We start from the raw sequence: 14,583 nt of genomic DNA, 5'->3' as shown, positions 1-14,583 counted from the left end.
TTCACCCCCTGGCTTATCAAGAATCAATTTACTTCTGCTTTAAAGATGTTCAGACTCTGCCTCAACGACCGTTTGAGGAAGATAATTTCAAAGTCTCACGACCCTCTGAGAGAGAAGAAATATCTACAGAAACTCTTACTATCTGTCTTTATATTTCTAGCTAATTTTCACTTGTATTTTAATTGTTCCCTCCTTATTAATCTTTGTGCCATTCTTTACTGTTTTTTATATTCTATCCAATTTTCTGACCTACCATTCACCTTTGTGCAATTATATGCTTTTTCTTTAAGTTTAAGAAATACTTTAACTTTTTTCATTCACCATGGATGGTGGGTCCTCCCCTTGGTATTTTTCTTTCTCATTGGAATGTATCTATTCGATGTATTCTGAAATATTCTCTTAAATGTCTGCCACTACAGCTCGGTTGGCCTATCCCCGAACCTAAATTGGTAGTTCACTTCTGCTAATCCTGCTTTTATGTCCTCATTATTGCCCATATTTAAGTTTAAAATACTTATCTTAGGTCCACTCTTCTCCCCCTCAAGCTGAATGCGAAATTCAATCACATTATGATCATTGCTACCCAGGTGGGCCACCACCATAACTATATCACTGCACAAAACCAGGTCTCGTGTAGCCTGCTCCACAAAATGCTGATCTAAGGAATTATCCCCAAAACATTCTATGAATTAATCGTCATTGCTGCCTTTGTCCATCTGACTATTCCAGTCTATATGTAGATTAAAGTCTCCCATAATAATCTGATACAGAGCCTTAAGTGTTATCTTTTTATTATTTTTGTAACTTCTAGCTTTATCTGTTGATTTATGCTTCGACTTGTATTCTTTGTCCCTTCCTGTCATGGTCTGTCTATCACTGACAATATTAATACCTTCCTGACTAACGTGCCACACATTTTGTTAATTGGGCAATGGAATTTTACGCCCCCCCCCCCCCCCCCCCCCCCCCCCCCCCCCCCCCCCCCCCCCCCCCCCCCCCCCCCCCCCCCAGCATTCCCTCTCGCTAACCCTACATCCCCCCGAATATGAACTGGAAGGTAGATGTTAAACTGGATACCATGGCAGTGGCACTGTGTCCATTGCATACCCTCTGCAGGTATTTTAACAGTGGCAAGGGAGGAGCTGGGCTGTCATTTGAGACTTTTAAGTAACTGATTAATAACCACTTAAGGACCAGCTCATGTTGCAAATGACAGGGCGGCACGGTAGCACAGTGGTTAGTACTATTGCTTTACAGAACCAGGGACACGGGTTCAATTCCCAGCTTGAGTCACTGTCTGTGCGGAGTCTGCACGTTCTCCCCATATCTGCGTGGGTTTCCTCCGGGTGTTCCGGTTTCCTCCCACAAGTCCTGAAAGATGCGTTTGTTAGATGAACTCTGAATTCTCCCTCTGTGTACCTGAACAGGCGCCGAAGTGCGGCGACTAGGGCTTTTCACAGTAACTTCATTACAGTGTGAATGTAAGCCTACTTGTGACACTAAAAAAGATTATTATTAGTAATGATTATTATCTTACCAGCTGCCAAACTGCATCACTGAGTGGAGGTTTAAAAGGGCTCTAGGAAAAACTTGCAATGCCTTCTCTCCAGTTCCCCCTTCTCTCCTGAAGATGTTGAGCCGCATTTTTTTTGGATACTGGACGCCATCTGAAACATTCGCCAAGAGCCATTCTTCATGTGCAAGCTTTGAGAAGCATCACAAGAAGCCCCAATCCAATACTCAGTTGTTGCCCATAAACAGACACTCAACAAAAATCACCAAATAACATGAGGTTTAGTTGAATTTTCTTCTCTTTGCCAAGGACTATTTAGGTCCATTTCTGAGCCAAGTACCATTGAAGCCAATGCTTCAACTAAGGACCATTGAGGTCAATTTTAGCTGACTAACTGGTGATCAGGTAGAAAGGTCGGTTAACTAAACAAATACTGAAACAAATACTGGAAATTATTCTGGTCTGTGAGGCTCATGACCGTAGAACATATATTACTGATCGGGCAACATGGAAGCACAGTGGTTAGCACTGTTGGTTCACAGCTCCAGGTTCCATTCCCAACTTGGGTCACTGACTGTGTGGAGTCTGCACGTTCTCCCTGTGTCTGCGTGGGTTTCTCATGCAGCCCGGAAGCACAGTGGTTAACACTGTTGCTTCACAGCTCCAGGGTCCCAGGTTCCATTCCCAGCTTGGGTGACTGTCTGTGTGAAGTCTGCACGTTCTCCCCGTGTCTGTGTGCGTTTCCTCCGGGTGCTCCGGTTTCCTCCCACAGTCCAAACATGTGCAGGTTAGGTGGACTGGTTGTCATAATATAGGTCAGGTGGGGTTACTGGGATAGGGTGGAGGTGTGGGCTTAGGTGGGGTGCTCTTTCCTAGGGCCAGTGCAGACGCAATGTGTCAAATGGTCTCCTTCTGCACAGTAAATTCTATGATCCAAAGGGAGGTCAGATTATCTTTTATTTATCTTATTGTCAGTGATTAATTACACTGCACTAACAAAACTCTTTACATGTAGGTTTAATTTTCCCCTTGTCTAATGAACATGTTGGGTTATACAGTTTTTATTGGATAGTGAAGCCATCTGAAACATGAGCCAAGAGCCATTCCCTTTGTGGGGACCGTGCTCCCCCGCCCCACCCCCCCAATTTCCCCGTGCCCCGACCATACCCAGCATCCCCATTCCAGGGATTTGACAGGATCGTGTGATGGACTGGCCAGCTCGCTTGCAGGGATCACACAGATTGAAGGTGCTACTGTGGGCATGAGTCAGATGTTGCCGTACGATGTGGAGCACGGGAGCTCATCACAGAGCAGGTTGTCATCATCCTCCATCCCATGGACCAGACCCTCTGCCACTGTTAACCCAGGGCCCCCAGCTCATAGCGCCGCATGTATCGGGCGCAGAGATGCACGATGCGCTGCTGATGGTCACAGACCAGCTGGATGTTCATCGAGTGGTTAATGTAGAGCGGCCTGTTATGCACCGGTGCCCCTCGGGTGATATGCATCCCGTCTATCGCCCCCTGGACCTGGAGCATCCTGGTGATGGCAGCAAACCCCGCAGGCTGGGCATCCTGGTGGCCTCGGTCCACGTGGAACTGGATGTATTGAGGCGCCTGGGTAGGCAGGATCTCCATGATGGCGTGGATGCACCTTTGCACCGAGGCCTGTGAGATCCCGGACAGGCCCCCACTCGGCGACTGGAAGGACCCCGTGACATATTTGTTCAGGGCGACTGTCACCTTGATGGTCACTGGGAGTGGGTATCCTCTCCCATACCCCCACGGTGTCAGGTGTGCCATCATCTGACAGATGTTTTGCCCTCTCTCTCTGCTCAGCCGGAGTCTCCGAAGGCATGCCCGATCCAAAGAACAAAGAACAATACAGCACAGTAACCGGCTTTTCGGCCCTCCAAGCTTGTACCGGTCATGATACTAACCTTTGCCAAAACCCTCGACACTTCCTTGTGCCATATTCCTCTATACCCATCCTATCTATGTGTTTGTCAAGATTCCTTTTGAACATCGTTAATGTATCTGCTTCCACAACCTCCCCTGGCAATGCATTCCAATTTGCCCTCTGTGTAAAAAGCCTGCCTCGAACATCTCCTCCAAACTTTGCCCCACGGACCTTAAACCTATGCCCCCTGGTGACTAACCCCTCCACCCTGGGAATGAGTGCCTGCCCATCTACTCTATCCATGCCCGTCACAATCTTGTAGACCTCTATCAGGTCACCCCTCAACCTCTGTTGGTCTAATGAAAGCAGTCCAAGTCTATTCAGCCTCCCCGCACAGCTAACACCCTCCAGACCAGGCAACATCCTGGTAAACATCCTCTGCACTCTCTCCAAAGCCTCCGCATCTTTCTGGTAATGTGGCAGCCAGAATTGTGCGCAATATTCCTAGTGCGGACTTACCAAGGTTCTATACATGACTTGCCAGTTTTTATACTTGATGCCCTGTCCAATGAAGGCAAGCATTCCGTATGCATTCTTGACTGCCTTGACCACTTGTGCTGCCACTTTCAAAGATTTGTAGACATGCACACCCAGATCTCTGACAGATCTCTGGCTGGTGCTCAAATAACAGGCGGTGCTGGTACACACGAGGCCTCATGGGGTACTGCCTTGGCACCTCCTCTTCCTCGGCCAGTTGGGTGGCCACAACTCCAGCTTGTGCGGCTGTCACATGCACCTCTGCAGCCTGGTCCCCTGCTGGCTGTTCCACTGCTGCCCGCTCTGCTGCTGCCCGCACCGCTGCTGCCCGCACCGCTGCTGCAGCTTTTCCCCCCTCTCCGAGCGGCCCCCGCTCAGGCAGCCACATGGCATCTCGCAGTGCTGCAACCATCGCCATGGCAGCCAGCTTTGCAGGTTGAACGCCAAACGCGTGCAGGGGTGAAAGGCCAACATGTTAGCTTGGCACCGCCCATGTATGTCCCTCCCCCACCTCCGCACCCCTGGCCCGTCAGTGTCCGGCACCATGGTGCCCGGTCCTGGCACCCATCCCAGCTGCTAGGGGTACCGTTGGCTGGCACAGCCCTAACTGGGGGCTGTTGTGGGTGTTGCCCTGGGTGGTCTGCCAGTGGATGGCTGCCGGTTAGGTGGGGTGTTCTGGGGAGGGGGTGGGATGCGGCGGTGGGCGCACCAATACGGCCGGTGTCACTGCAGGGGCCCAGGTGGGTGTTCAGTGGGTGAGCAGCAAGTTGGCTGCCATAATGGCAGTTGGTGCCCGAGCACCGCCCCAGTCCTGTGGGGGGGACCCCAGCTGCCAGGACTCTCTCTCCCCTCCCCCGGCCCTGGCAGCGGCCTCCCCCACTCCAGGCAGCATAGCCGGTGTACGGGCTGTCAGCCTGCAGTCACTCCACGCCATTTCCTAACTCCTCTCTCTCGCTCAGCAGCCACAACTCCCGGTTCACGACTTTTGAGAGCACAAATGAACCACGCCGTCAGGAACCCGGCCAAACGGAGGCGGTGAATCTCGGAGGCCCCGGAGAATAGGGTGTCAGGCCTGCTGATGATATGCCTACTGTAATTTTACCCCGCGCGACGACCAATGCATTTTTGCCATTTTCGGGGTGCCGGAGCATCCGCTTTGACGTCAAACCGCTGCCTACTGTGATTTCGGCGTTGGAAGCTATTCTGCACCTAATCGTGTTTCGCGATTTTGGCGTCGGAAAACGGAGAATCTAGCCCACAATCTTCAATGTTTTTTTGAATCTGGTTTTCCCCTTTGAACTGACATTCTAGTTTTTCCCACAATGCTTCAGAAGTTCCCTTTCCCCAGAACTGATCAACCTTTTTTTTACTTTACGGTTATTGATGCACTATCAATTACTACAAAGACGAGAGTATTGAATAATCGAGGCTTTATTGAGCAAAGATGTGTGGCCTCCTGTAGCTGCTCCCAGAATGGTCACACCAACCCTGCAAGCCAGTGGAAGTGACATATTTGTCTTCTTTCTAATTAGAGAGAAACAGAAGACGTTCTAGGCTTTACCAGGATAACGGGCTCCCCGATGGTGGAGGGAGTCATCGACTACACATATTTGTCTTTTCAGGCAACGGAGCTCAATGGAGAAATGTATCAAAACCACGAAAGAACTCACTCAATTGGTGACCAATCACTCAGAAGATCATGCTGGCGAATGCCTGCCAACCTGGTACTAATAATGACATTTCCATCTTGCATCAGGCACTATCCCAGCAATCATTTAGCCCCACTTTGGGCGGTTACTCAGCAACAAGGCTGTAAATATGGCGATGACTCTGCAGCACTCATCCAATGAAGGCCATAGTTCAATGAAGAATGTCATCGAGCAGACCATCAGTGTGCTGAAGTAATGGTTCTGCTGCCTCGACTGCTTCAGAGTACCTCTGCAGTACTCACTGGACAACATGTCATAGAATCTCTACATGCAGAGGAGGCCATTTGGCCCATCAAGTCTGCACCAACCCTCTGAAATAGCACCCTACCCAGGCCCAATCTCCCACCCTATCTCCGTACCCCATCTAGGGGCAATTTGACAGAGCCAATCCACATAACGTGCACATCCTTGGACCGTGGGAGGACACCGGAGCACCCAGAGGAAACCCACGCAAACACAGGAAGCATGTGCAAACTCCACACAGACAGTCATCTGAGGTCGAAATCGAACTTGGGTCCCTGGCGCTGTGATAACCACTGTGCCACCGTGCTGCCCTTGGTTATTGATCATTTGCTGGATCTGCCATGATCTTACCATGATAAAACTTCATGAGTTGGGAGTTATGGACAAGAAATGCTCAAAGAGAACATGAGGAAATAGGAAATAAACATCTGATTCACTTCTTGCACTCCTTAGTGTTGTAGATTTCTTTTTTGACAATCTGTCTTTCTTGGTTGGATATCATGGGCTTATCCGCTCCTACCAGAGGGAATGTTCACTCTGTTCATTCCCAGAGTAGGTTCAGGTTTTCTTTATCGGTGGGATCTACCATGTTCTTCCTGGAAGATGAAGGTTTACCTCCCTTATGTTTGATGTTCCTCATCCTTGAGCTCAACCTGCAGTTTGGCTTCTAATGCTGTGCTCTGTTTCTTCACTTGCACTTCTGTCACCCTGAGGATTGTGCTGGTGAGTTAGCAGCTTCTGCCCTGTTCCCTGATGTTGTCTGTGTGAGCTTGAAGCTTCAGTTACATTTCTGTGGTTTCTCTGCGTTCTATGATAGTCATTCCGTGAATCTTCAATTCGGGCTCAACATTCTGCTACTTCTCTCTCCCCTCTGTATCTTCTATTTTAAGTATGTTGGTGCTCATCTGGAGCTTTGGTTGGCCTGACTGAAAAATATTATTTTCTACCATCTGAATAGAAGCGGGAGTAACGAACGGCCTCTGCAAAGAGTGAGGACAATTCCAAACTAAAGTCAGATGTCTTATTAGCAACACTGGTGGAGTCTTGAATTAAGTATAGTTGACGACAGTGATTGTTTTGACATCTTTTGCCATTTTAAGGAAGTTGAGAATAACACAGGCACCTCTGCTCAGGAGAGAAAGAGGTTGATTGTGGATGATGTACAGATTTTTGATTATTTGCTTGATGCCATACCAGAGTTGACTATGACTCATGCTTATGACCGGCAGTTGGATTCCTCTCGGACCATACAACAACGGGTCTGTCATTTGAAGTCAGAGATCTTTTAGCTACATTCCTGATCTGACAGGACTGTCATACTGGCTTCTGTGTCCAACTTGAAATTTGTGATGGGACCATGTGTAGCTGTCAGCATATCAAAATGTGAAGCTGAGCTTCTTGGTTTCTCCCAAGTAGCATTGGTGGACTTTTATTTTGTTGTGAGTCATCTATCTAATTTAATTAATTTGTTTTTTCATGGGATGTGGGTGCACAGGCAAGGCTAGCATTTGCTGTCCATCCCTAATTGCCCTGTAACTGAGTGGCTTTCTTGACCATATCAGAGGGCAGTTAAGAGTCAACCACGTTGACCATGGGTCAGGAGTTGCCAATAGACCAGACCAGGTGAGGATGGCAGATTTCCTTCCCCAAAGGAAATTAGTAAAGCTGATGGGTTTTTACAACAATTAACAATAGTTAGCATGGTCATCATTAATAATGCCTAGCTTTCAGATTATTCATTGAATTTCAATTCCTGAGGCTGCCATAGTTAGATCTCAACCCATGCCTCCAAAGTATTAATCTTTGGATTACTAGCTTCATGACATTACCTCTACACCACCTACCTCATCAAGCTAGTTGAACTTTTGAGCAGGTCACTACCATAGTAAAGAGGGAGTATTTATAAACTTGATCTATATGGATTACCAATGGCATTTCCTGGGGGCCTGCAAAACAGCTTATTGGCAGAGTTTGAGCAAAAATCTAGGAGTTAAATTGTATTTGGATGATATTAGTCCTGCCTCTCCAATTGCAGCTTCGATTGAACAGAACAGTGTCTCTTTCCCATCGTGGATCTAATAACATTAGTGAAGACAATTATCAACAATATAATAGATTTACTTTAGAGGAAACCCAAACATAACATTAATCAAATATATAGTGTAAATATTTAAACACCAGAACATGGAACATAAACAAGCTCAGTGGACTGAAATAAGACACGGTCCAATGTACTTACTAAAATAAGTTTATATCATCACAGGAGTAAAAACAAAAGGAATATTATCATAATATATGTTTTAGAAATGCTGAAACTATAATTTTTTGTTCAGTATTATTGCAGATATTCAATGGGCAGGATTCTCCTGCACTTGGCGCAATGGCCCGATGCCGGTGCCAAGAATGGTGAGAAACACTCCGGCGACCTGCCACTCGGCGCCGAAGGGCCGCCATGGTCCCGCGTATGTGCAGGGGGGTTTCTTCTCCGCACAGCCATGGCGGAGCCTGTAGCCATGCTGGCCACGCAAAATGGACACTGAGCCAAACTAAAATGGAAGGCTGCTGAGAAACAGACAGTTCAGCCAGAACAGCAGTCTGCAAAGAGCAGTTTGCATTCTGCAGCAGCAGAAACCAGTTTGGGCTCAGGTGAAAAGACCTTAGCTAGGTGCAAATGGCAAAACGCTTTGCATGCTAATGAGGCCATCAGACTTGAACACCCACACAATAGATACATTTGGTTCTGAATGGACACATTCCAATCAAGACCCAGACATCGAGGCACCAGAAACCTCCAAACAAAAGGACATAAGAAACGCCCCCTCCATCACGGAGACCCCCTCGCATTGGGGAATTAATCCAGTATCGATAAGAAATTGATCCAATAGGTAGAGCCCGCCCGAGAAGAGGGAAGGACAACGGAACCCCTATAAAAGATAGGGACCTCGTGTTGTCCGGTCTGTTAAACCTGTGCTCCGGCCCCGACTGACACCTGGTATCCTGACTCCAGCCGTTGAGCACCAGCCGCCGAAACCGTAAGTTCAACGCTCGCTACGCGATCCAAGCCCGCTAGACTCCCAAGTGCCAGAACGCTTGCTGAAGGCTGCAGACAAAACCAGGACGAAGGCCTCGTTCTCTGACCTTGCCTGTTCCTGTTAGATAAGTATTCTGTTTGCTTATGTTTAGTTGTAGCTTAGTCTCTTAGTGTGTGCATGAGTATTTATTATTAACTGTATAATAAATATTGCTCGTTTGAACTTGACTAATCGGTGTATCGTCTTTATTACTTTGAATTTGACCTTGGAATACTTGTGACGTTGCCTATACGGCAGCTGGCGACTCCAGAGCTAAATAATTACATAGAACAGAGCCTAGCAGTGTTAAGCACACGTCGAACTCGGAGGCGTGTTAATACACTCCAATAAACGCGTTTTACGCCCATAGTAAAACGTGCAACATTTAGTGGCGACATCCGCCGGGACCCTGTTTTAAGTGGAAACACCACAGTGTCCAGGACCCTGAAATTTGAATTAGAACTCCAAATTGCAGAGAAAGAAAGAGATCACAAGTATTCAAGGTGTTCAAAATAATAAGCGAAATTCGGAAGTGTGTTTAGTGCATGCGTACTAACAGGGCTGTAAGGTAAAACTGAAAGCTTTTTGTTGCGACAAACTTTCGGTAGTTTTGTGATCGGAAAATAGCGTAAGCCGTACCCTTTTCTCAAAACACCACCCCAGCAACCCCCTGTTCCAAATTATAAAAAGAGAGTCAGAGGAAATGGCCATGCAGGCAATGGAACGTCTGATGGATCCAGCAAAGTTTGTGGTCGCAGCGACCAGCAGCAGTAGCAGAGTAGGCCAGTGTCCCACGTGGGAGCTGGAACTCCGCAAATATCTGCAGGGAAAGGGATGGCCCCTTTGGAAAGAGTTTTGTGCAAATGAGGAGACAGGTCCCGGAAGTATAGGTCATACTTGGTGGGAGAACCTCTCTCAAATACACAAAAAGAGTTTAGGAAAAGCACGCAAGCCGATGGCGATTGTGTCCTGTTTGGCACAGTTGCGAGGCGCAGAGGAGGTCATCAGGACGCTCCGGACAGATTTAGAGGAAAGGAACCGGATGAGTAAGGTCGATGTCAGGGACATCGAGAAAGAAAACCTGGATCTTAAAGGGAAGTTGGCAGAGAAGGGTAGAGAGGTGGATGATGCCAAGAGGGCTCACCAGTCTTGTCTAGCTCATCTGAACAGTTCCCAGACCCAGTATGAGAAAGCCTATCAGGACGTGCAACGTGCCGTTCTGATAAGACAGGAATCGGAGAAGCAGGTGGAGGCATTGCAGAGGCAATGTTCCGATCTCAAAGCAGCTTTGAGAGCACTCCACGCTGCAACGACCGAACAAAGACAAAGCACAGTTGACCACGCGAAATGCAGGAAACAGATTGCGGAACTGCAATCTCTGCTTTCGGTGCAGAATGGCTTCCAAAGCACCTTTGGAGCTCAGTTAGATGGAGAAAACGCCCCAGATTGGCAGGAACTAAGCGAGACAGCGCAGCGTTATGTTCAGGGAACATGTGCGCCCGCAGCTCAGCAGAAACGACAGGCACCCCAACCCCCCACAGCTCAGACCATAACCGCACCCATGAATCCCGTAACCACACAGAGGAAAGCCGAATCAGAAGGCGCCCCAGACATAACTTACACCACCCCTTTAACAGTAACCCAGCTAAGGGACGCTTGTGAAAAGATCACTCCGTTCCTCCCCACCGCAGACCCCCACCAGTTCTTTGCAAAAGTAAAACAGCAGGCTACCATGTACGGCCTGGATGAGAGAAAGCAGGTTAAGCTCACCGTGCTGAGCTTAGACCAGAGTGTAGTGGCAGCCCTCCCCGACCCACAAAACGTGGCAGGAGGCAGCCTAGAGGAGATGCACACTGCCATTTTAGATGCCATCGGGTACAATAGAGGTGACCCCGTAGAAGGATTGAATAAGTGCAGGCAGAAGAGATCCGAACACCCCACAGCATTCGCAGGAAGGCTGTGGATTCATTTCAGCGCAGTTTTCGGACAGCTAGATAGAGCGCATTTAACCCGCGAAAACATGGTTAAGTGGACGCGCACAATTATCTCACACGCAACAGAAGCAGGACAGAGCGCTTGCAATAGTTACGACCCCTCAGAAGAGGCCCATAACGAAAAATGGGTCCTGAAAAGATTGTCCCGCGCTTGGGAGCAATCGCTTCAGGCAAAAGCAAAGGTTAGATCCCCAGAAGAGGCTCAGGCTGCTGCAGACATCCAAGCAGTCAGAGAGCACCAGAAGCCCGCATGGGTAAATGAAGGCAAGAGCAGCCCTCAACAGAAAGGACAGGAATGCTATAACTGTGGACAGTTAGGGCATTGGGCAAAAGAGTGTAATGCACCCCAGCGATCTCAGAGAGGCCAGCAGACAGGCACTCTGAACCGCAACAAGGCAAAACCCATCCACAATGTAGCAGTACAGTCAGGACCCACCAATGTGGACGAGACGAACTGACGGTGTTCGGGCTCCCCCACTTGGGTCTGTGACACACTATGGGACTCATCAGGGAGGCCCGTAGTCACGGCAAAAGTCAAAGGGAAGCCCATAGAGTTACTGTGGGACACAGGAGGATCCCGCACCACCATTAACTCCACAACCACGGCACACGCAGACACGTGGCCGACCACCTCCACCATCACACTTAGCGGGTTCACCGGACACTCGCAGCAGGGACATATCACAGCACCCGTAGCGATCCAGCTAGGGAACATTTCCACAAGACACCCCGTAGTTTTAGTAAATCTTCCCCGGACAGCAGAGCACATCCTGGGGATCGATTTCATGAACGCACACAGCTTGTCGTTCGACCCAGTGAACCAGTGTGTCTGGCGAATGGCGAGATCAGACAGAGCCCCAGCCACCCTCACAGTAGGAGACTACGCTAATCGGATTAGCGCAGTGGGAGAGTACTCATTCGACCTGACTACACTCCACACCGACCGACAAATTAAGGCCCTACTAAACAAACACAGGACAGCATTTGCAAGTCACCGTCATGACTGTGGCAGAATGACTGGACAAGTTCATGTTACCGGACAGGACCCCCGACCGCAAAAGCAGTATAGATTTCCCCTCGAGGCAGAGGTGGAAATAGAAAAAGTTATAGGCAGCTTGTTGGACCAAGGTGTACTGAGAACGGTAGCCTCCACCAACAATGCCCCTATTTGGCCAGTGAGGAAGCCCGATGGATCATGGCGTCTGACCATCGATTATCGGGAACTCAATAAAGTAACCCCCGCAGTAGCCCCAACGGTAGCTACTAGTCCCGAGACCATGCTCAAGCAGGGTCTCAACGCCAAGTACTTCACGGTATTGGACATCAGTAATGGATTCTGGTCAATACCATTGGCAAAAGCGTGCCAATACAAATTCGCATTCACTTTTAAAACACAGCAGTACACGTGGACATGCCTCCCACAAGGATTCCACAATTCACCCTCCATTTTCCACCGACAGCTGGCAAGTGGATTAGAGAAATTTTCCCGACCCGATTGTCTGGTACAGTATGTAGACGACCTACTACTGCAGACAGACACAAAGGCAGAGCACATTTCGCTTCTGGCCGAACTCCTAGAACTCTTAACTGAAATTGGCTGTAAAGTTAACCCGAAAAAGGCCCAAATATTGGAAAGTAAAGTGATGTATTTGGGATCAGTCATCACGCACGGCAAACGCGAGATCGAATTCAAAAGAATTGATTCGATTGTCAAATTGCCCCTTCCCCAGAATGTTTCAGCCCTCCGGTCGTTTTTAGGACTGGTTGGCTATTGTCGGAACCACATCGACGGATTCGCGACAAAAGCCGCCCCACTTTCAGACCTCCTTAAGAAAGGAGCCCCCTGGGAATGGCTTCCGCAGCATACAGGCGCTGTGGAAGAGTTGAAACGAGCCCTTAGTGCAGCACCCGCGCTGCTAGTCCCCGACCAACTTTCCCCGTACGCAATCGAGGTAGCGAGCACCGATCTAACCCTCTCGGCCGTGTTGCTTCAGGAACGGCACGAGCAGCTAAGACCAGTGGCTTATGCCTCCCAACTGTTAGACCCGGTAGAACAAGGATTTTCAGCCTGTGAGAGGCACCTCCTTGCTGTCTTCTGGGCAGTGCAGTATTTCTCATACATCACCGGACTAAACCCCATCACCATTCTAACCGAACATACACCCACACAGCTACTACTAGACGGTCGACTGAAGGACGGTTCAGTTAGCCAGATTAGGGCAGCTAGGTGGACCCTACTTTTACAAGGACGGGACATTACTGTAAAACGGACACGCACACACACATACTTAGCAGACAACCTCCAATACCCCGGACAGCCCCATGACTGTGAAATTGTAGCTCCCCTGCATAACACAGGACCCTTTTTAGCCAAAACACCCCCCAGGAAGATAGGGAACCCAAAACAAAGCCCCCAGCCCACAGACACGTGTGGACCCTTGAGGATTTATGTAGACGGTTCCTCCACAGTTTTAAATGGTGAGCGTATCACAGGATGCGGCATCTATGTAGAGGACGCGCAGGGGCGCGCTCTCGAAGAGATAGCTCTTAAGTTACCAGGTCACTTAGGCGCGCAGGCAGCAGAGCTAGCAGCCATAGCGTACATAGTGGACCACCCCGATTCTTTCCCCAGCCCAGCAGACATATATTCAGACAGCTTATATGTCTGTAACAGTTTAACCGATTTTCTGCCCCTGTGGAGGACACGAGGTTTTGTCTCCGCAGACGGAAAACCCCTTCCATCAGCCCCCTTACTCCAGCATATCCTAGAGAAAGCGAAGGACAGGACCTTCGGCATCATAAAAGTTCGCAGCCACCATAGGTCATCACCCCCTGGGAATGTAAAAGCCGACGCGTTGGCTAAGGCAGGTTCCAGGAGAGGACACTTATGGACCCCCCCCAGCTAGCGCACCAGCTAGCGCCCCTGTGAGCGCAGTCCAAGTCTCACAGACTGATATTAAAGATCTCGTGGCAGCACAGAAACTGGACGGAGACCTCAGGGAGGTTTTCAAGGGAAACTTTGTGCCTGCTTACGAGCACTTTAAACACGCACTGACCACACATGAGGGTGTGATCATTAAGGACCAACTTTATGTGGTCCCACAGCAGGACAGGAATCAGATGATTGCCTTGTTCCATGACGGACACGGGCATCAGGGAATTGATGCAACAATGAGGCACCTCAGGCAACTCTGTTGGTGGCCTAATCTCAGGAATGATGTAACGCACTACATAGAGAATTGCCTGATTTGTGCTCAGAATAACCCGGAGCGGTATTCTAAGAAAGCACAACTTCGGCATACTCGCCCAGTTAACGGCCCTTGGACAAACCTCCAGATCGACTTTATAGGTCCATTGCCCCCTTGTCGGAATGGCTATAAATACGTTCTGGTGGTGATAGATACCTTTACCAAATGGGTAGAGGCATTTCCCTCACGAACAAACACAGCTAAGACAGCTGCAAAGATCCTGACCCACCACATCTTCACGAGATGGGGTTTACCCCGAAGTATCGATTCGGACCAGGGATCTCACTTTACAGGACGGGTCATGAGGAACGTCCTGACAATATTCGGCATCAAACAAAACTTCCACATTGCGTATCATCCACAGTCCAG

The sequence above is a fragment of the Scyliorhinus canicula genome, chromosome 5 (assembly GCF_902713615.1).
Source record: "Scyliorhinus canicula chromosome 5, sScyCan1.1, whole genome shotgun sequence".
In the NCBI taxonomy this organism is placed as follows: Eukaryota; Metazoa; Chordata; class Chondrichthyes; order Carcharhiniformes; family Scyliorhinidae; genus Scyliorhinus; species Scyliorhinus canicula.
This window is presented reverse-complemented; position numbering follows the sequence as displayed.